We start from the raw sequence: 27,994 nt of genomic DNA, 5'->3' as shown, positions 1-27,994 counted from the left end.
GCCACTACTACTACTACTACTACTACAAGATCAACCACTACTACTACTACTACTACTTCTACAAGTAGAACCACTACTACTACTAAAACAACAACCACTACTACTACTACAAGAACAACCACTACTACTACTACAAGTATTACAAGAAAAACCACTACTACTACTACAAGAACAACCACTACTACTTCTACAAGAACAACCACTACAACTACCACTACTACAACTACAAGAACAACCACTACTACTACAAGAACAACCACCACTACTACTACTGCTACTACAAGAACAACCGCTACTACTACTACTACTACTACTACAAGAACAACCACTACTACTTCTACAAGAACAACCACTACTTCTCCTACTACTACTACTACTACTACTACAAGAACAACCACTAATACTACTACTACTAAAAGAACAACCACTACTACTACTACAAGAACAACCACTACTACTACTACTACTACTACTACTACTACAAGAACAACCACTACTACTACTACAAGTACAACCACGACTACTACTACTACTACAAGAACAACCACTACTACTACTACTACTACTACAAGTAGTACCACTACTACTACTAAAACAACAACCACTACTACTACTACAAGAACAACCACTACTACTACTACAAGTATTACAAGAAAAACCACTACTACTACTACAAGAACAACCACTACTACTTCTACAAGAACAACCACTACAACTACCATTACTACAACTACAAGAACAACCACTACTACTACAAGAACAACCAACACTACTACTACTGCTACTACAAGAACAACCGCTACTACTACTACTACTACTACTACAAGAACAACCACTACTACTTCTACAAGAACAACCACTACTTCTCCTACTACTACTACTACAAGAACAACCACTACTACTACTACTACTAAAAGAACAACCACTACTACTACTACAAGAACAACCACTACTACTATTAGTACTACTAGTACTACTACTACTACTACAAGAACAACCACTACTACTTCTAAAAGTACAGCCACAACTACTACTACAAGAATAACCCCTACTACTGCTACAAGAACAACCACTGCTTCTCCTACTACTCCTTATACTACAAGAACAAACACTACTACTAGTAGTATTACAAGAAAAACCACTACTACTACTACAAGAACAACTGCTACTAATACTATTACAAGTACAACCACTACTACTACCAGAACAACCACTACTACTACTACAAGAGAAACCACTACTACTACTACAGGAACAACCACTACTACTATTACTAGTATTACAACAACAACCAGTACTACCATTACAAGAACAAACACTACTATTTCCAGAAGTAAAACCACTACTACTACTGTTACTACAAGAACAACCAGCACCACTACTACTACTACAACAACAACCACTACTACTACTACAAGAACAACCACTACAACTACCACTACTACAACTACAAGAACAACCACCACTACAACAACAAATACTACTACTACAAGAGAAACCACTTCTACTACTACTACTACTACTACAAGAACAACCACTACTACTACTACAAGAACAACCACTACAACTACCACTACTACAACTACAAGAACAACCACTACTACTACAAGAACAACCACCACTACTACTACTTCTACAAGAACAACCACTACTACTACTACAAGACAACCGCTACTACTACTACTACTACTACAAGATCAACCACTACTACTACTACTACTACTACTACAAGTAGAACCACTACTACTACTAAAACAACAACCACTACTACTACTACAAGAACAACCACTACTACTACTACAAGTACTACAAAAAAAACCACTACTACTACTACAAGAACAACCACTACTACTTCTACAAGCACAACCACTACAACTACCACTACTACAACTACAAGAACAACCACTACTACTACAAGAACAACCACCACTACTACTACTGCTACTACAAGAACAACCGCTACTACTACTACTACTACTACAAGAACAACCACTACTACTTCTACAAGAACAACCACTACTTCTCCTACTACTACTACTACTACTACAAGAACAACCACTACTACTACTACTACTAAAAGAACAACCACTACTACTACTACAAGAACAACCACTACTACTACTACTACTACTACTACTACTACTACTACTACTACAAGAACAACCACTACTACTTCTAAAAGTACAGCCACAACTACTACTACAAGAATAACCCCTACTACTGCTACAAGAACAACCACTGCTTCTCCTCCTACTACTTCTACTACAAGAACAACCACTACTACTAGTAGTATTACAAGAAAAACCACTACTACTACTACAAGAACAACTGCTACTAATACTATTACAAGTACAACCACTACTACTACCAGAACAACCACTACTACTACTACAAGAGAAACCACTACTACTACTACTACACGAACAACCACTATTACTATTACTAGTATTACAACAACAACCAGTACTACCATTACAAGAACAAACACTACTATTTCCAGAAGTAAAACCACTACTACTACTGCTACTACAAGAACAACCAGCACCACTACTACTACTACAAGAACAACCACTACTACAACTACAAGAACAACCACTACTACTACTACTAGTATTACAACAACAACCAGTACTAACACTACAAGAACAAACACTACTACATCCAGAAGTGAAACCACTACTACTACTACTACACGAACAACCACTATTACTATTACTAGTATTACAACAACAACCAGTACTACCATTACAAGAACAAACACTACTATTTCCAGAAGTAAAACCACTACTACTACTGCTACTACAAGAACAACCAGCACCACTACTACTACTACAAGAACAACCACTACTACTACTACAAGAACAACCACTACTACTACTACTAGTATTACAACAACAACCACTACTACTACTACAAGAACAACCACCACTACTTCTACTAGTATTACAAGAACAACCCCTACTACTACTACAAGAACAACAGCTACTACTAATAATACTACCACACGTACAACCACTACTACTACAACAACAACAAATACTACTACTACAAGAGAAACCACTACATCTACTACTACTACTACAAGAACAACCACTACTACTACTACAAGAAAAAACACTGCTTCTCCTACTACTACTATTACAAGAACAACCACTACTACTACTACAAGAACAACCTCCACTACTAATACTAGAAGAACCACTACTACTACTACTACTACTACTACTTCTACTACTACTACTTCTACTACTCCTACTACAAGAACAACCACTACTACTAATACTAATACTACTATTACAAGGACAACCACTACGATTACTACAACTAGAACCACTACAACTACTACAAGAACAACCACTACTACTACTACTACTACTACTACTACAAGAACAACCACTAATACTAATACAAGAACAACCTCTACTTCTACTACTTCAAGAACAAGCACTACCACTACTACTACAAGAACTACCACTACTACTACTACAAGAACAACCACTGCTTCTCCTACTACTACTACTTCAAGAACAACCACTACTACTTCTACAAGATCAACCACTCCATCTCCTACTACTACTACTACAAGAACAACCACTACTACTACTACAAGAACGACCACCACTACTACTACTACTGCAAGAACAACCTTTACTACTACTACAAGAACAACCACAGCTACTACTTAAAGAACAACCACGGCTTCTCCTAATACTACTACTACGAGAATAACCACTATTACTACTACAAGAACAACCACCACTACTACTACTACTACTACAAGAAAAACCTCTACTATTAATACACGGGCAACCACCACTTCTACTACTACTGCTACTACAAGAGCAAACACTACTACTAATACAAGAACGACCACTACTACTACTGCTACTACCAGTAGACCCACTACTACTATTACAAGAACAACCACTACTACTTCTACAAGAACAACCACTACAACTACCACTACTACAACTACAAGAGCAACCACTACTACTACAAGAACAACCACCACCACTACTACTGCTACTACAAGAACAACCGCTACTACTACTACTACTACTACTACAAGAACAACCACTACTACTTCTACAAGAACAACCACTACTTCTCCTACTACTACTACTACTACTACTACAAGAACAACCACTAATACTACTACTACTAAAAGAACAACCACTACTACTACTACAAGAACAACCACTACTACTACTAGTACTACTACTACTACTACTACTACTACAAGAACAACCACTACTACTACTACAAGTACAACCACGACTACTACTACTACTACAAGAACAACCACTACTACTACTACTACTACTACAAGTAGAACCACTACTACTACTAAAACAACAACCACTACTACTACTACAAGAACAACCACTACTACTACTACAAGTATTACAAGAAAAACCACTACTACTACTACAAGAACAACCACTACTACTTCTACAAGAACAACCACTACAACTACCATTACTACAACTACAAGAACAACCACTACTACTACAAGAACAACCACCACTACTACTACTGCTACTACAAGAACAACCGCTACTACTACTACTACTACTACTACAAGAACAACCACTACTACTTCTACAAGAACAACCACTACTTCTCCTACTACTACTACTACTACAAGAACAACCACTACTACTACTACTACTAAAAGAACAACCACTACTACTACTACAAGAACAACCACTACTACTACTAGTACTACTACTACTACTACTACTACAAGAACAACCACTACTACTTCTAAAAGTACAGCCACAACTACTACTACAAGAATAACCCCTACTACTGCTACAAGAACAACCACTGCTTCTCCTACTACTCCTTATACTACAAGAACAAACACTACTACTAGTAGTATTACAAGAAAAACCACTACTACTACTACAAGAACAACTGCTACTAATACTATTACAAGTACAACCACTACTACTACCAGAACAACCACTACTACTACTACAAGAGAAACCACTACTACTAATACAGGAACAACCACTACTACTATTACTAGTATTACAACAACAACCAGTACTACCATTACAAGAACAAACACTACTATTTCCAGAAGTAAAACCACTACTACTACTGTTACTACAAGAACAACCAGCACCACTACTACTACTACAAGAACAACCACTACTACTACTACAAGAACAACCACTACAACTACCACTACTACAACTACAAGAACAACCGCCACTACAACAACAAATACTACTACTACAAGAGAAACCACTTCTACTACTACTACTACTACAACAAGAACAACCACTACTACTACTACAAGAACAACCACTACAACTACCACTACTACAACTACAAGAACAACCACTACTACTACAAGAACAACCCCAGCTACTACTTAAAGAACAACCACGGCTTCTCCTAATACTACTACTACGAGAATAACCACTATAACTACTACAAGAACAACCACCACTACTACTACTACTACTACAAGAAAAACCTCTACTATTAATACACGGGCAACCACCACTTCTACTACTACTGCTACTACAAGAACAAACACTACTACTAATACAAGAACGACCACTACTACTACTGCTACTACCAGTAGACCCACTACTACTATTACAAGAACAACCACTACTACTACTACTAGTATTACAAGAACAACCACTTCTAATACTACAAGTACAAACAAAAATACTACTACAAGAACAACCCCTACTACTACTACAAGAACAACCACTGCTTCTCCTACTACTACTACTACAAGAACAACCACTACTTCTACTACTACAAGAACAACCACCACCACTACTACTAATACTACTACTACTACAAGATCAACCACTACCACTTCGACAAGAACAACCACTACTACTTGTACTAGTATTACAAGAACAACCACTACTACTATTACAAGAACAACCACTACTACTACTACAAGTATTACAAGAAAAGCCACTACTACGACTACAAGAACAACCACTACTACTTCTACATGAACAACCACTACAACTACCACTACTACAACTACCAGAACAACCACTACTACTACAATAACAACCACCACTACTACTACTGCTACTACAAAAACAACTACTACTACTTCTACAAGAACAACCACTACTTCTACTACTACTACTACTACTACTACTACTACTACAAGAACAACCACTACTACTACTACAAGAACAACCACTACTACTACTACTACTACTACTACTACTACTACTACTACAAGAACAACCACTACTACTTCTAAAAGTACAGCCACAACTACTACTACAAGAATAACCCCTACTACTGCTACAAGAACAACCACTGCTTCTCCTACTACTCCTTATACTACAAGAACAAACACTACTACTAGTAGTATTACAAGAAAAACCACTACTACTACTACAAGAACAACTGCTACTAATACTATTACAAGTACAACCACTACTACTACCAGAACAACCACTACTACTACTACAAGAGAAACCACTACTGCTACTACAGGAACAACCACTACTACTATTACTAGTATTACAACAACAACCAGTACTACCATTACAAGAACAAACACTACTATTTCCAGAAGTAAAACCACTACTACTACTGTTACTACAAGAACAACCAGCACCACTACTACTACTACAAGAACAACCACTACTACTACTACAAGAACAACCACTACAGCTACCACTACTACAACTACAAGAACAACCACCACTACAACAACAAATACTACTACTACAAGAGAAACCACTTCTACTACTACTACTACTACAAGAACAACCACTACTACTACTACAAGAATAACCACTACAACTACCACTACTACAACTACAAGAACAACCACTACTACTACAAGAACAACCACCACTACTACTACTTCTACAAGAACAACCACTACTACTACTACAAGAACAACCGCCACTACTACTACTACTACTACTACAAGATCAACCACTACTACTACTACTACTACTTCTACAAGTAGAACCACTACTACTACTAAAACAACAACCACTACTACTACTACAAGAACAACCACTACTACTACTACAAGTATTACAAGAAAAACCACTACTACTACTACAAGAACAACCACTACTACTTCTACAAGAACAACCACTACAACTACCACTACTACAACTACAAGAACAACCACTACTACTACAAGAACAACCACCACTACTACTACTGCTACTACAAGAACAACCGCTACTACTACTACTACTACAAGAACAACCACTACTACTTCTACAAGAACAACCACTACTTCTCCTACTACTACTACTACTACTACAAGAACAACCACTAATACTACTACTACTAAAAGAACAACCACTACTACTACTACAAGAACAACCACTACTACTACTAGTACTACTACTACTAGTACTACTACTACTACTACTACTACAAGAACAACCACTACTACTACTACAAGTACAACCACGACTACTACTACTACTACAAGAACAACCACTACTACTACTACTACTACTACTACAAGTAGAACCACTACTACTACTAAAACAACAACCACTACTACTACTACAAGAACAACCACTACTACTACTACAAGTATTACAAGAAAAACCACTACTACTTCTACAAGAACAACCACTACAACTACCATTACTACAACTACAAGAACAACCACTACTACTACAAGAACAACCAACACTACTACTACTGCTACTACAAGAACAACCGCTACTACTACTACTACTACAAGAACAACCACTACTACTTCTACAAGAACAACCACTACTTCTCCTACTACTACTACTACTACTACTACTACAAGAACAACCACTACTACTACTACTACTAAAAGAACAACCACTACTACTACTACAAGAACAACCACTACTACTACTAGTACTACTACTACTACTACTACTACAAGAACAACCACTACTACTTCTAAAAGTACAGCCACAACTACTACTACAAGAATAACCCCTACTACTGCTACAAGAACAACCACTGCTTCTCCTCCTACTACTTCTACTACAAGAACAACCACTACTACTAGTAGTATTACAAGAAAAACCACTACTATTACTACAAGAACAACTGCTACTAATACTATTACAAGTACAACCACTACTACTACCAGAACAACCACTACTACTACTACAAGAGAAACCACTACTACTACTACTACACGAACAACCACTATTACTATTACTAGTATTACAACAACAACCAGTACTACCATTACAAGGACAAACACTACTATTTCCAGAAGTAAAACCACTACTACTACTGCTACTACAAGAACAACCAGCACCACTACTACTACTACAAGAACAACCACTACTACAACTACAAGAACAACCACTACTACTACTACTAGTATTACAACAACAACCAGTACTAACACTACAAGAACAAACACTACTACATCCAGAAGTGAAACCACTACTACTACTACTACACGAACAACCACTATTACTATTACTAGTATTACAACAACAACCAGTACTACCATTACAAGAACAAACACTACTATTTCCAGAAGTAAAACCACTACTACTACTGCTACTACAAGAACAACCAGCACCACTACTACTACTACAAGAACAACCACTACTACTACTACAAGAACAACCACTACTACTACTACTAGTATTACAACAACAACCACTACTACTACTACAAGAACAACCACCACTACTTCTACTAGTATTACAAGAACAACCCCTACTACTACTACAAGAACAACAGCTACTACTAATAATACTACCACACGTACAACCACTACTACTACAACAACAACAAATACTACTACTACAAGAGAAACCACTACATCTACTACTACTACTACAAGAACAACCACTACTACTACTACAAGAAAAAACACTGCTTCTCCTACTACTACTATTACAAGAACAACCACTACTACTACTACAAGAACAACCTCCACTACTAATACTAGAACAACCACTACTACTACTACTACTACTACTACTTCTACTACTACTACTTCTACTGCTCCTACTACAAGAACAACCACTACTACTAATACTAATACTACTATTACAAGGACAACCACTACGATTACTAAAACTAGAACCACTACAACTACTACAAGAACAACCACTACTACTACTACTACTACTACTACAAGAACAACCACTAATACTAATACAAGAACAACCTCTACTTCTACTACTTCAAGAACAAGCACTACCACTACTACTACAAGAACTACCACTACTACTACTACAAGAACAACCACTGCTTCTCCTACTACTACTACTTCAAGAACAACCACTACTACTTCTACAAGATCAACCACTCCATCTCCTACTACTACTACTACAAGAACAACCACTACTACTACTACAAGAACGACCACCACTACTACTACTACTGCAAGAACAACCTTTACTACTACTACAAGAACAACCACAGCTACTACTTAAAGAACAACCACGGCTTCTCCTAATACTACTACTACGAGAATAACCACTATTACTACTACCGAACAACCACCACTACTACTACTACTACTACAAGAAAAACCTCTACTATTAATACACGGGCAACCACCACTTCTACTACTACTGCTACTACAAGAGCAAACACTACTACTAATACAAGAACGACCACTACTACTACTGCTACTACCAGTAGACCCACTACTACTATTACAGGAACAACCACTACTACTTCTACAAGAACAACCACTACAACTACCACTACTACAACTACAAGAGCAACCACTACTACTACAAGAACAACCACCACCACTACTACTGCTACTACAAGAACAACCGCTACTACTACAACTACTACTACTACAAGAACAACCACTACTACTTCTACAAGAACAACCACTACTTCTCCTACTACTACTACTACTACTACTACAAGAACAACCACTAATACTACTACTACTAAAAGAACAACCACTACTACTACTACAAGAACAACCACTACTACTACTAGTACTACTACTACTACTACTACTACAAGAACAACCACTACTACTACTACAAGTACAACCACGACTACTACTACTACTACAAGAACAACCACTACTACTACTACTACTACTACAAGTAGAACCACTACTACTACTAAAACAACAACCACTACTACTACTACAAGAACAACCACTACTACTACTACAAGTATTACAAGAAAAACCACTACTACTACTACAAGAACAACCACTACTACTTCTACAAGAACAACCACTACAACTACCATTACTACAACTACAAGAACAACCACTACTACTACAAGAACAACCACCACTACTACTACTGCTACTACAAGAACAACCGCTACTACTACTACTACTACTACAAGAACAACCACTACTACTTCTACAAGAACAACCACTACTTCTCCTACTACTACTACTACTACAAGAACAACCACTACTACTACTACTACTAAAAGAACAACCACTACTACTACTACAAGAACAACCACTACTACTACTAGTACTACTACTACTACTACTACTACAAGAACAACCACTACTACTTCTAAAAGTACAGCCACAACTACTACTACAAGAATAACCCCTACTACTGCTACAAGAACAACCACTGCTTCTCCTACTACTCCTTATACTACAAGAACAAACACTACTACTAGTAGTATTACAAGAAAAACCACTACTACTACTACAAGAACAACTGCTACTAATACTATTACAAGTACAACCACTACTACTACCAGAACAACCACTACTACTACTACAAGAGAAACCACTACTACTAATACAGGAACAACCACTACTACTATTACTAGTATTACAACAACAACCAGTACTACCATTACAAGAACAAACACTACTATTTCCAGAAGTAAAACCACTACTACTACTGTTACTACAAGAACAACCAGCACCACTACTACTACTACAAGAACAACCACTACTACTACTACAAGAACAACCACTACAACTACCACTACTACAACTACAAGAACAACCGCCACTACAACAACAAATACTACTACTACAAGAGAAACCACTTCTACTACTACTACTACTACAACAAGAACAACCACTACTACTACTACAAGAACAACCACTACAACTACCACTACTACAACTACAAGAACAACCACTACTACTACAAGAACAACCCCAGCTACTACTTAAAGAACAACCACGGCTTCTCCTAATACTACTACTACGAGAATAACCACTATAACTACTACAAGAACAACCACCACTACTACTACTACTACTACAAGAAAAACCTCTACTATTAATACACGGGCAACCACCACTTCTACTACTACTGCTACTACAAGAACAAACACTACTACTAATACAAGAACGACCACTACTACTACTGCTACTACCAGTAGACCCACTACTACTATTACAAGAACAACCACTACTACTACTACAAGAACAACCTCCACTACTAATACTAGAACAACCACTACTACTACTACTACTACTACTACTTCTACTACTACTACTTCTACTGCTCCTACTACAAGAACAACCACTACTACTAATACTAATACTACTATTACAAGGACAACCACTACGATTACTACAACTAGAACCACTACAACTAGTACAAGAACAACCACTACTACTACTACTACTACTACTACAAGAACAACCACTAATACTAATACAAGAACAACCTCTACTTCTACTACTTCAAGAACAAGCACTACCACTACTACTACAAGAACTACCACTACTACTACTACAAGAACAACCACTGCTTCTCCTACTACTACTACTTCAAGAACAACCACTACTACTTCTACAAGATCAACCACTCCATCTCCTACTACTACTACTACAAGAACAACCACTACTACTACTACAAGAACGACCACCACTACTACTACTACTGCAAGAACAACCTTTACTACTACTACAAGAACAACCACAGCTACTACTTAAAGAACAACCACGGCTTCTCCTAATACTACTACTACGAGAATAACCACTATTACTACTACCGAACAACCACCACTACTACTACTACTACTACAAGAAAAACCTCTACTATTAATACACGGGCAACCACCACTTCTACTACTACTGCTACTACAAGAGCAAACACTACTACTAATACAAGAACGACCACTACTACTACTGCTACTACCAGTAGACCCACTACTACTATTACAAGAACAACCACTACTACTTCTACAAGAACAACCACTACAACTACCACTACTACAACTACAAGAGCAACCACTACTACTACAAGAACAACCACCACCACTACTACTGCTACTACAAGAACAACCGCTACTACTACTACTACTACTACTACAAGAACAACCACTACTACTTCTACAAGAACAACCACTACTTCTCCTACTACTACTACTACTACTACTACAAGAACAACCACTAATACTACTACTACTAAAAGAACAACCACTACTACTACTACAAGAACAACCACTACTACTACTAGTACTACTACTACTACTACTACTACTACAAGAACAACCACTACTACTACTACAAGTACAACCACGACTACTACTACTACTACAAGAACAACCACTACTACTACTACTACTACAAGTAGAACCACTACTACTACTAAAACAACAACCACTACTACTACTACAAGAACAACCACTACTACTACTACAAGTATTACAAGAAAAACCACTACTACTACTACAAGAACAACCACTACTACTTCTACAAGAACAACCACTACAACTACCATTACTACAACTACAAGAACAACCACTACTACTACAAGAACAACCACCACTACTACTACTGCTACTACAAGAACAACCGCTACTACTACTACTACTACTACAAGAACAACCACTACTACTTCTACAAGAACAACCACTACTTCTCCTACTACTACTACTACTACAAGAACAACCACTACTACTACTACTACTAAAAGAACAACCACTACTACTACTACAAGAACAACCACTACTACTACTAGTACTACTACTACTACTACTACTACAAGAACAACCACTACTACTTCTAAAAGTACAGCCACAACTACTACTACAAGAATAACCCCTACTACTGCTACAAGAACAACCACTGCTTCTCCTACTACTCCTTATACTACAAGAACAAACACTACTACTAGTAGTATTACAAGAAAAACCACTACTACTACTACAAGAACAACTGCTACTAATACTATTACAAGTACAACCACTACTACTACCAGAACAACCACTACTACTACTACAAGAGAAACCACTACTACTAATACAGGAACAACCACTACTACTATTACTAGTATTACAACAACAACCAGTACTACCATTACAAGAACAAACACTACTATTTCCAGAAGTAAAACCACTACTACTACTGTTACTACAAGAACAACCAGCACCACTACTACTACTACAAGAACAACCACTACTACTACTACAAGAACAACCACTACAACTACCACTACTACAACTACAAGAACAACCGCCACTACAACAACAAATACTACTACTACAAGAGAAACCACTTCTACTACTACTACTACTACAACAAGAACAACCACTACTACTACTACAAGAACAACCACTACAACTACCACTACTACAACTACAAGAACAACCACTACTACTACAAGAACAACCCCAGCTACTACTTAAAGAACAACCACGGCTTCTCCTAATACTACTACTACGAGAATAACCACTATAACTACTACAAGAACAACCACCACTACTACTACTACTACTACAAGAAAAACCTCTACTATTAATACACGGGCAACCACCACTTCTACTACTACTGCTACTACAAGAACAAACACTACTACTAATACAAGAACGACCACTACTACTACTGCTACTACCAGTAGACCCACTACTACTATTACAAGAACAACCACTACTACTACTACTAGTATTACAAGAACAACCACTTCTAATACTACAAGTACAAACAAAAATACTACTACAAGAACAACCCCTACTACTACTACAAGAACAACCACTGCTTCTCCTACTACTACTACTACAAGAACAACCACTACTTCTACTACTACAAGAACAACCACCACCACTACTACTAATACTACTACTACTACAAGATCAACCACTACCACTTCGACAAGAACAACCAATACTACTTGTACTAGTATTACAAGAACAACCACTACTACTATTACAAGAACAACCACTACTACTACTACAAGTATTACAAGAAAAGCCACTACTACGACTACAAGAACAACCACTACTACTTCTACATGAACAACCACTACAACTACCACTACTACAACTACCAGAACAACCACTACTACTACAATAACAACCACCACTACTACTACTGCTACTACAAAAACAACTACTACTACTTCTACAAGAACAACCACTACTTCTACTACTACTACTACTACTACTACTACTACTACAAGAACAACCACTACTACTACTACAAGAACAACCACTACTACTACTAGTACTACTACTACTACTACTACTACTACTACAAGAACAACCACTACTACTTCTAAAAGTACAGCCACAACTACTACTACAAGAATAACCCCTACTACTGCTACAAGAACAACCACTGCTTCTCCTACTACTCCTTATACTACAAGAACAAACACTACTACTAGTAGTATTACAAGAAAAACCACTACTACTACTACAAGAACAACTGCTACTAATACTATTACAAGTACAACCACTACTACTACCAGAACAACCACTACTACTACTACAAGAGAAACCACTACTGCTACTACAGGAACAACCACTACTACTATTACTAGTATTACAACAACAACCAGTACTACCATTACAAGAACAAACACTACTATTTCCAGAAGTAAAACCACTACTACTACTGTTACTACAAGAACAACCAGCACCACTACTACTACTACAAGAACAACCACTACTACTACTACAAGAACAACCACTACAGCTACCACTACTACAACTACAAGAACAACCACCACTACAACAACAAATACTACTACTACAAGAGAAACCACTTCTACTACTACTACTACTACTACAAGAACAACCACTACTACTACTACAAGAATAACCACTACAACTACCACTACTACAACTACAAGAACAACCACTACTACTACAAGAACAACCACCACTACTACTACTTCTACAAGAATAACCACTACTACTACTACAAGAACAACCGCCACTACTACTACTACTACTACTACAAGATCAACCACTACTACTACTACTACTACTTCTACAAGTAGAACCACTACTACTACTAAAACAACAACCACTACTACTACTACAAGAACAACCACTACTACTACTACAAGTATTACAAGAAAAACCACTACTACTACTACAAGAACAACCACTACTACTTCTACAAGAACAACCACTACAACTACCACTACTACAACTACAAGAACAACCACTACTACTACAAGAACAACCACCACTACTACTACTGCTACTACAAGAACAACCGCTACTACTACTACTACTACAAGAACAACCACTACTACTTCTACAAGAACAACCACTACTTCTCCTACTACTACTACTACTACTACAAGAACAACCACTAATACTACTACTACTAAAAGAACAACCACTACTACTACTACAAGAACAACCACTACTACTACTAGTACTACTACTACTAGTACTACTACTACTACTACTACTACAAGAACAACCACTACTACTACTACAAGTACAACCACGACTACTACTACTACTACAAGAACAACCACTACTACTACTACTACTACTACTACAAGTAGAACCACTACTACTACTAAAACAACAACCACTACTACTACTACAAGAACAACCACTACTACTACTACAAGTATTACAAGAAAAACCACTACTACTTCTACAAGAACAACCACTACAACTACCATTACTACAACTACAAGAACAACCACTACTACTACAAGAACAACCAACACTACTACTACTGCTACTACAAGAACAACCGCTACTACTACTACTACTACTACAAGAACAACCACTACTACTTCTACAAGAACAACCACTACTTCTCCTACTACTACTACTACTACTACTACTACTACTACAAGAACAACCACTACTACTACTACTACTACTAAAAGAACAACCACTACTACTACTACAAGAACAACCACTACTACTACTAGTACTACTACTACTACTACTACTACAAGAACAACCACTACTACTTCTAAAAGTACAGCCACAACTACTACTACAAGAATAACCCCTACTACTGCTACAAGAACAACCACTGCTTCTCCTCCTACTACTTCTACTACAAGAACAACCACTACTACTAGTAGTATTACAAGAAAAACCACTACTACTACTACAAGAACAACTGCTACTAATACTATTACAAGTACAACCACTACTACTACCAGAACAACCACTACTACTACTACAAGAGAAACCACTACTACTACTACTACACGAACAACCACTATTACTATTACTAGTATTACAACAACAACCAGTACTACCATTACAAGAACAAACACTACTATTTCCAGAAGTAAAACCACTACTACTACTGCTACTACAAGAACAACCAGCACCACTACTACTACTACAAGAACAACCACTACTACAACTACAAGAACAACCACTACTACTACTACTAGTATTACAACAACAACCAGTACTAACACTACAAGAACAAACACTACTACATCCAGAAGTGAAACCACTACTACTACTACTACACGAACAACCACTATTACTATTACTAGTATTACAACAACAACCAGTACTACCATTACAAGAACAAACACTACTATTTCCAGAAGTAAAACCACTACTACTACTGCTACTACAAGAACAACCAGCACCACTACTACTACTACAAGAACAACCACTACTACTACTACAAGAACAACCACTACTACTACTACTAGTATTACAACAACAACCACTACTACTACTACAAGAACAACCACCACTACTTCTACTAGTATTACAAGAACAACCCCTACTACTACTACAAGAACAACAGCTACTACTAATAATACTACCACATGTACAACCACTACTACTACAACAACAACAAATACTACTACTACAAGAGAAACCACTACATCTACTACTACTACTACAAGAACAACCACTACTACTACTACAAGAAAAAACACTGCTTCTCCTACTACTACTATTACAAGAACAACCACTACTACTACTACAAGAACAACCTCCACTACTAATACTAGAACAACCACTACTACTACTACTACTACTACTTCTACTACTACTACTTCTACTACTCCTACTACAAGAACAACCACTACTACTAATACTAATACTACTATTACAAGGACAACCACTACGATTACTACAACTAGAACCACTACAACTACTACAAGAACAACCACTACTACTACAAGAACAACCACCACTACTACTACTGCTACTACAAGAACAACCGCTACTACTACTACTACTACTACAAGAACAACCACTACTACTTCTACAAGAACAACCACTACTTCTCCTACTACTACTACTACTACTACAAGAACAACCACTACTACTACTACTACTAAAAGAACAACCACTACTACTACTATAAGAACAACCACTACTACTACTAGTACTACTACTACTACTACTACTACTACAAGAACAACCACTACTACTTCTAAAAGTACAGCCACAACTACTACTACAATTATAACCCCTACTACTGCTACAAGAACAACCACTGCTTCTCCTACTACTCCTTATACTACAAGAACAAACACTACTACTAGTAGTATTACTAGAAAAACCACTACTACTACTACAAGAACAACTGCTACTAATACTATTACAAGTACAACCACTACTACTACCAGAACAACCACTACTACTACTACAAGAGAAACCACTACTACTACAGGAACAACCACTACTACTATTACTAGTATTACAACAACAACCAGTACTACCATTACAAGAACAAACACTACTATTTCCAGAAGTAAAACCACTACTACTACTGTTACTACAAGAACAACCAGCACCACTACTACTACTACAAGAACAACCACTACTACTACTACAAGAACAACCACTACAGCTACCACTACTACAACTACAAGAACAACCACCACTACAACAACAAATACTACTACTACAAGAGAAACCACTTCTACTACTACTACTACTACTACAAGAACAACCACTACTACTACTACAAGACTAACCACTACAACTACCACTACTACAACTACAAGAACAACCACTACTACTACAAGAACAACCACCACTACTACTACTTCTACAAGAACAACCACTACTACTACTACAAGAACAACCGCCACTACTACTACTACTACTACTACAAGATCAACCACTACTACTACTACTACTACTTCTACAAGTAGAACCACTACTACTACTAAAACAACAACCACTACTACTACTACAAGAACAACCACTACTACTACTACAAGTATTACAAGAAAAACCACTACTACTACTACAAGAACAACCAGTACTACTTCTACAAGAACAACCACTACAACTACCACTACTACAACTACAAGAACAACCACTACTACTACAAGAACAACCACCACTACTACTACTGCTACTACAAGAACAACCGCTACTACTACTACTACTACTACTACAAGAACAACCACTACTACTTCTACAAGAACAACCACTACTTCTCCTACTACTACTACTACTACTACTACAAGAACAACCACTAATACTACTACTACTAAAAGAACAACCACTACTACTACTACAAGAACAACCACTACTACTACTAGTACTACTACTACTACTACTACTACAAGAACAACCACTACTACTACTACAAGTACAACCACGACTACTACTACTACTACAAGAACAACCACTACTACTACTACTACTACTACAAGTAGTACCACTACTACTACTAAAACAACAACCACTACTACTACTACAAGAACAACCACTACTACTACTACAAGTATTACAAGAAAAACCACTACTACTACTACAAGAACAACCACTACTACTTCTACAAGAACAACCACTACAACTACCATTACTACAACTACAAGAACAACCACTACTACTACAAGAACAACCAACACTACTACTACTGCTACTACAAGAACAACCGCTACTACTACTACTACTACTACTACAAGAACAACCACTACTACTTCTACAAGAACAACCACTACTTCTCCTACTACTACTACTACAAGAACAACCACTACTACTACTACTACTAAAAGAACAACCACTACTACTACTACAAGAACAACCACTACTACTATTAGTACTACTAGTACTACTACTACTACTACTACAAGAACAACCACTACTACTTCTAAAAGTACAGCCACAACTACTACTACAAGAATAACCCCTACTACTGCTACAAGAACAACCACTGCTTCTCCTACTACTCCTTATACTACAAGAACAAACACTACTACTAGTAGTATTACAAGAAAAACCACTACTACTACTACAAGAACAACTGCTACTAATACTATTACAAGTACAACCACTACTACTACCAGAACAACCACTACTACTACTACAAGAGAAACCACTACTACTACTACAGGAACAACCACTACTACTATTACTAGTATTACAACAACAACCAGTACTACCATTACAAGAACAAACACTACTATTTCCAGAAGTAAAACCACTACTACTACTGTTACTACAAGAACAACCAGCACCACTACTACTACTACAACAACAACCACTACTACTACTACAAGAACAACCACTACAACTACCACTACTACAACTACAAGAACAACCACCACTACAACAACAAATACTACTACTACAAGAGAAACCACTTCTACTACTACTACTACTACTACAAGAACAACCACTACTACTACTACAAGAACAACCACTACAACTACCACTACTACAACTACAAGAACAACCACTACTACTACAAGAACAACCACCACTACTACTACTTCTACAAGAACAACCACTACTACTACTACAAGAACAACCGCTACTACTACTACTACTACTACAAGATCAACCACTACTACTACTACTACTACTACTACAAGTAGAACCACTACTACTACTAAAACAACAACCACTACTACTACTACAAGAACAACCACTACTACTACTACAAGTACTACAAAAAAAACCACTACTACTACTACAAGAACAACCACTACTACTTCTACAAGCACAACCACTACAACTACCACTACTACAACTACAAGAACAACCACTACTACTACAAGAACAACCACCACTACTACTACTGCTACTACAAGAACAACCGCTACTACTACTACTACTACTACAAGAACAACCACTACTACTTCTACAAGAACAACCACTACTTCTCCTACTACTACTACTACTACTACAAGAACAACCACTACTACTACTACTACTAAAAGAACAACCACTACTACTACTACAAGAACAACCACTACTACTACTACTACTACTACTACTACTACTACTACTACTACTACTACAAGAACAACCACTACTACTTCTAAAAGTACAGCCACAACTACTACTACAAGAATAACCCCTACTACTGCTACAAGAACAACCACTGCTTCTCCTCCTACTACTTCTACTACAAGAACAACCACTACTACTAGTAGTATTACTAGAAAAACCACTACTACTACTACAAGAACAACTGCTACTAATACTATTACAAGTACAACCACTACTACTACCAGAACAACCACTACTACTACTACAAGAGAAACCACTACTGCTACTACAGGAACAACCACTACTACTATTACTAGTATTACAACAACAACCAGTACTACCATTACAAGAACAAACACTACTATTTCCAGAAGTAAAACCACTACTACTACTGTTACTACAAGAACAACCAGCACCACTACTACTACTACAAGAACAACCACTACTACTACTACAAGAACAACCACTACAGCTACCACTACTACAACTACAAGAACAACCACCACTACAACAACAAATACTACTACTACAAGAGAAACCACTTCTACTACTACTACTACTACTACAAGAACAACCACTACTACTACTACAAGAATAACCACTACAACTACCACTACTACAACTACAAGAACAACCACTACTACTACAAGAACAACCACCACTACTACTACTTCTACAAGAACAACCACTACTACTACTACAAGAACAACCGCCACTACTACTACTACTACTACTACAAGATCAACCACTACTACTACTACTACTACTTCTACAAGTAGAACCACTACTACTACTAAAACAACAACCACTACTACTACTACAAGAACAACCACTACTACTACTACAAGTATTACAAGAAAAACCACTACTACTACTACAAGAACAACCACTACTACTTCTACAAGAACAACCACTACAACTACCACTACTACAACTACAAGAACAACCACTACTACTACAAGAACAACCACCACTACTACTACTGCTACTACAAGAACAACCGCTACTACTACTACTACTACTACAAGAACAACCACTACTACTTCTACAAGAACAACCACTACTTCTCCTACTACTACTACTACTACTACAAGAACAACCACTAATACTACTACTACTAAAAGAACAACCACTACTACTACTACAAGAACAACCACTACTACTACTAGTACTACTACTACTACTACTACTACAAGAACAACCACTACTACTACTACAAGTACAACCACGACTACTACTACTACTACAAGAACAACCACTACTACTACTACTACTACTACAAGTAGTACCACTACTACTACTAAAACAACAACCACTACTACTACTACAAGAACAACCACTACTACTACTACAAGTATTACAAGAAAAACCACTACTACTACTACAAGAACAACCACTACTACTTCTACAAGAACAACCACTACAACTACCATTACTACAACTACAAGAACAACCACTACTACTACAAGAACAACCAACACTACTACTACTGCTACTACAAGAACAACCGCTACTACTACTACTACTACTACTACAAGAACAACCACTACTACTTCTACAAGAACAACCACTACTTCTCCTACTACTACTACTACAAGAACAACCACTACTACTACTACTACTAAAAGAACAACCACTACTACTACTACAAGAACAACCACTACTACTATTAGTACTACTAGTACTACTACTACTACTACAAGAACAACCACTACTACTTCTAAAAGTACAGCCACAACTACTACTACAAGAATAACCCCTACTACTGCTACAAGAACAACCACTGCTTCTCCTACTACTCCTTATACTACAAGAACAAACACTACTACTAGTAGTATTACAAGAAAAACCACTACTACTACTACAAGAACAACTGCTACTAATACTATTACAAGTACAACCACTACTACTACCAGAACAACCACTACTACTACTACAAGAGAAACCACTACTACTACTACAGGAACAACCACTACTACTATTACTAGTATTACAACAACAACCAGTACTACCATTACAAGAACAAACACTACTATTTCCAGAAGTAAAACCACTACTACTACTGTTACTACAAGAACAACCAGCACCACTACTACTACTACAACAACAACCACTACTACTACTACAAGAACAACCACTACAACTACCACTACTACAACTACAAGAACAACCACCACTACAACAACAAATACTACTACTACAAGAGAAACCACTTCTACTACTACTACTACTACTACAAGAACAACCACTACTACTACTACAAGAACAACCACTACAACTACCACTACTACAACTACAAGAACAACCACTACTACTACAAGAACAACCACCACTACTACTACTTCTACAAGAACAACCACTACTACTACTACAAGAACAACCGCTACTACTACTACTACTACTACAAGATCAACCACTACTACTACTACTACTACTACTACAAGTAGAACCACTACTACTACTAAAACAACAACCACTACTACTACTACAAGAACAACCACTACTACTACTACAAGTACTACAAAAAAACCCACTACTACTACTACAAGAACAACCACTACTACTTCTACAAGCACAACCACTACAACTACCACTACTACAACTACAAGAACAACCACTACTACTACAAGAACAACCACCACTACTACTACTGCTACTACAAGAACAACCGCTACTACTACTACTACTACTACAAGAACAACCACTACTACTTCTACAAGAACAACCACTACTTCTCCTACTACTACTACTACTACTACAAGAACAACCACTACTACTACTACTACTAAAAGAACAACCACTACTACTACTACAAGAACAACCACTACTACTACTACTACTACTACTACTACTACTACTACTACTACTACAAGAACAACCACTACTACTTCTAAAAGTACAGCCACAACTACTACTACAAGAATAACCCCTACTACTGCTACAAGAACAACCACTGCTTCTCCTCCTACTACTTCTACTACAAGAACAACCACTACTACTAGTAGTATTACAAGAAAAACCACTACTACTACTACAAGAACAACTGCTACTAATACTATTACAAGTACAACCACTACTACTACCAGAACAACCACTACTACTACTACAAGAGAAACCACTACTACTACTACTACACGAACAACCACTATTACTATTACTAGTATTACAACAACAACCAGTACTACCATTACAAGAACAAACACTACTATTTCCAGAAGTAAAACCACTACTACTACTGCTACTACAAGAACAACCAGCACCACTACTACTACTACAAGAACAACCACTACTACAACTACAAGAACAACCACTACTACTACTACTAGTATTACAACAACAACCAGTACTAACACTACAAGAACAAACACTACTACATCCAGAAGTGAAACCACTACTACTACTACTACACGAACAACCACTATTACTATTACTAGTATTACAACAACAACCAGTACTACCATTACAAGAACAAACACTACTATTTCCAGAAGTAAAACCACTACTACTACTGCTACTACAAGAACAACCAGCACCACTACTACTACTACAAGAACAACCACTACTACTACTACAAGAACAACCACTACTACTACTACTAGTATTACAACAACAACCACTACTACTACTACAAGAACAACCACCACTACTTCTACTAGTATTACAAGAACAACCCCTACTACTACTACAAGAACAACAGCTACTACTAATAATACTACCACACGTACAACCACTACTACTACAACAACAACAAATACTACTACTACAAGAGAAACCACTACATCTACTACTACTACTACAAGAACAACCACTACTACTACTACAAGAACAACCACTACAGCTACCACTACTACAACTACAAGAACAACCACCACTACAACAACAAATACTACTACTACAAGAGAAACCACTTCTACTACTACTACTACTACTACAAGAACAACCACTACTACTACTACAAGAATAACCACTACAACTACCACTACTACAACTACAAGAACAACCACTACTACTACAAGAACAACCACCACTACTACTACTTCTACAAGAACAACCACTACTACTACTACAAGAACAACCGCCACTACTACTACTACTACTACTACAAGATCAACCACTACTACTACTACTACTACTTCTACAAGTAGAACCACTACTACTACTAAAACAACAACCACTACTACTACTACAAGAACAACCACTACTACTACTACAAGTATTACAAGAAAAACCACTACTACTACTACAAGAACAACCACTACTACTTCTACAAGAACAACCACTACAACTACCACTACTACAACTACAAGAACAACCACTACTACTACAAGAACAACCACCACTACTACTACTGCTACTACAAGAACAACCGCTACTACTACTACTACTACAAGAACAACCACTACTACTTCTACAAGAACAACCACTACTTCTCCTACTACTACTACTACTACTACTACAAGAACAACCACTAATACTACTACTACTAAAAGAACAACCACTACTACTACTACAAGAACAACCACTACTACTACTAGTACTACTACTACTACTACTACTACAAGAACAACCACTACTACTACTACAAGTACAACCACGACTACTACTACTACTACAAGAACAACCACTACTACTACTACTACTACTACAAGTAGTACCACTACTACTACTAAAACAACAACCACTACTACTACTACAAGAACAACCACTACTACTACTACAAGTATTACAAGAAAAACCACTACTACTACTACAAGAACAACCACTACTACTTCTACAAGAACAACCACTACAACTACCATTACTACAACTACAAGAACAACCACTACTACTACAAGAACAACCAACACTACTACTACTGCTACTACAAGAACAACCGCTACTACTACTACTACTACTACTACAAGAACAACCACTACTACTTCTACAAGAACAACCACTACTTCTCCTACTACTACTACTACAAGAACAACCACTACTACTACTACTACTAAAAGAACAACCACTACTACTACTACAAGAACAACCACTACTACTATTAGTACTACTAGTACTACTACTACTACTACAAGAACAACCACTACTACTTCTAAAAGTACAGCCACAACTACTACTACAAGAATAACCCCTACTACTGCTACAAGAACAACCACTGCTTCTCCTACTACTCCTTATACTACAAGAACAAACACTACTACTAGTAGTATTACAAGAAAAACCACTACTACTACTACAAGAACAACTGCTACTAATACTATTACAAGTACAACCACTACTACTACCAGAACAACCACTACTACTACTACAAGAGAAACCACTACTACTACTACAGGAACAACCACTACTACTATTACTAGTATTACAACAACAACCAGTACTACCATTACAAGAACAAACACTACTATTTCCAGAAGTAAAACCACTACTACTACTGTTACTACAAGAACAACCAGCACCACTACTACTACTACAACAACAACCACTACTACTACTACAAGAACAACCACTACAACTACCACTACTACAACTACAAGAACAACCACCACTACAACAACAAATACTACTACTACAAGAGAAACCACTTCTACTACTACTACTACTACTACAAGAACAACCACTACTACTACTACAAGAACAACCACTACAACTACCACTACTACAACTACAAGAACAACCACTACTACTACAAGAACAACCACCACTACTACTACTTCTACAAGAACAACCACTACTACTACTACAAGAACAACCGCTACTACTACTACTACTACTACAAGATCAACCACTACTACTACTACTACTACTACTACAAGTAGAACCACTACTACTACTAAAACAACAACCACTACTACTACTACAAGAACAACCACTACTACTACTACAAGTACTACAAAAAAAACCACTACTACTACTACAAGAACAACCACTACTACTTCTACAAGCACAACCACTACAACTACCACTACTACAACTACAAGAACAACCACTACTACTACAAGAACAACCACCACTACTACTACTGCTACTACAAGAACAACCGCTACTACTACTACTACTACTACAAGAACAACCACTACTACTTCTACAAGAACAACCACTACTTCTCCTACTACTACTACTACTACTACAAGAACAACCACTACTACTACTACTACTAAAAGAACAACCACTACTACTACTACAAGAACAACCACTACTACTACTACTACTACTACTACTACTACTACTACTACTACTACTACAAGAACAACCACTACTACTTCTAAAAGTACAGCCACAACTACTACTACAAGAATAACCCCTACTACTGCTACAAGAACAACCACTGCTTCTCCTCCTACTACTTCTACTACAAGAACAACCACTACTACTAGTAGTATTACAAGAAAAACCACTACTACTACTACAAGAACAACTGCTACTAATACTATTACAAGTACAACCACTACTACTACCAGAACAACCACTACTACTACTACAAGAGAAACCACTACTACTACTACTACACGAACAACCACTATTACTATTACTAGTATTACAACAACAACCAGTACTACCATTACAAGAACAAACACTACTATTTCCAGAAGTAAAACCACTACTACTACTGCTACTACAAGAACAACCAGCACCACTACTACTACTACAAGAACAACCACTACTACAACTACAAGAACAACCACTACTACTACTACTAGTATTACAACAACAACCAGTACTAACACTAAAAGAACAAACACTACTACATCCAGAAGTGAAACCACTACTACTACTACTACACGAACAACCACTATTACTATTACTAGTATTACAACAACAACCAGTACTACCATTACAAGAACAAACACTACTATTTCCAGAAGTAAAACCACTACTACTACTGCTACTACAAGAACAACCAGCACCACTACTACTACTACAAGAACAACCACTACTACTACTACAAGAACAACCACTACTACTACTACTAGTATTACAACAACAACCACTACTACTACTACAAGAACAACCACCACTACTTCTACTAGTATTACAAGAACAACCCCTACTACTACTACAAGAACAACAGCTACTACTAATAATACTACCACACGTACAACCACTACTACTACAACAACAACAAATACTACTACTACAAGAGAAACCACTACATCTACTACTACTACTACAAGAACAACCACTACTACTACTACAAGAAAAAACACTGCTTCTCCTACTACTACTATTACAAGAACAACCACTACTACTACTACAAGAACAACCTCCACTACTAATACTAGAACAACCACTACTACTACTACTACTACTACTTCTACTACTACTACTTCTACTACTCCTACTACAAGAACAACCACTACTACTAATACTAATACTACTATTACAAGGACAACCACTACGATTACTACAACTAGAACCACTACAACTACTACAAGAACAACCACTACTACTACTACTACTACTACTACAAGAACAACCACTAATACTAATACAAGAACAACCTCTACTTCTACTACTTCAAGAACAAGCACTACCACTACTACTACAAGAACTACCACTACTACTACTACAAGAACAACCACTGCTTCTCCTACTACTACTACTTCAAGAACAACCACTACTA

The sequence above is a fragment of the Alligator mississippiensis genome, chromosome 9 (genome assembly GCF_030867095.1).
Source record: "Alligator mississippiensis isolate rAllMis1 chromosome 9, rAllMis1, whole genome shotgun sequence".
Lineage (NCBI taxonomy): Eukaryota > Metazoa > Chordata > Crocodylia > Alligatoridae > Alligator > Alligator mississippiensis.
This window is presented reverse-complemented; position numbering follows the sequence as displayed.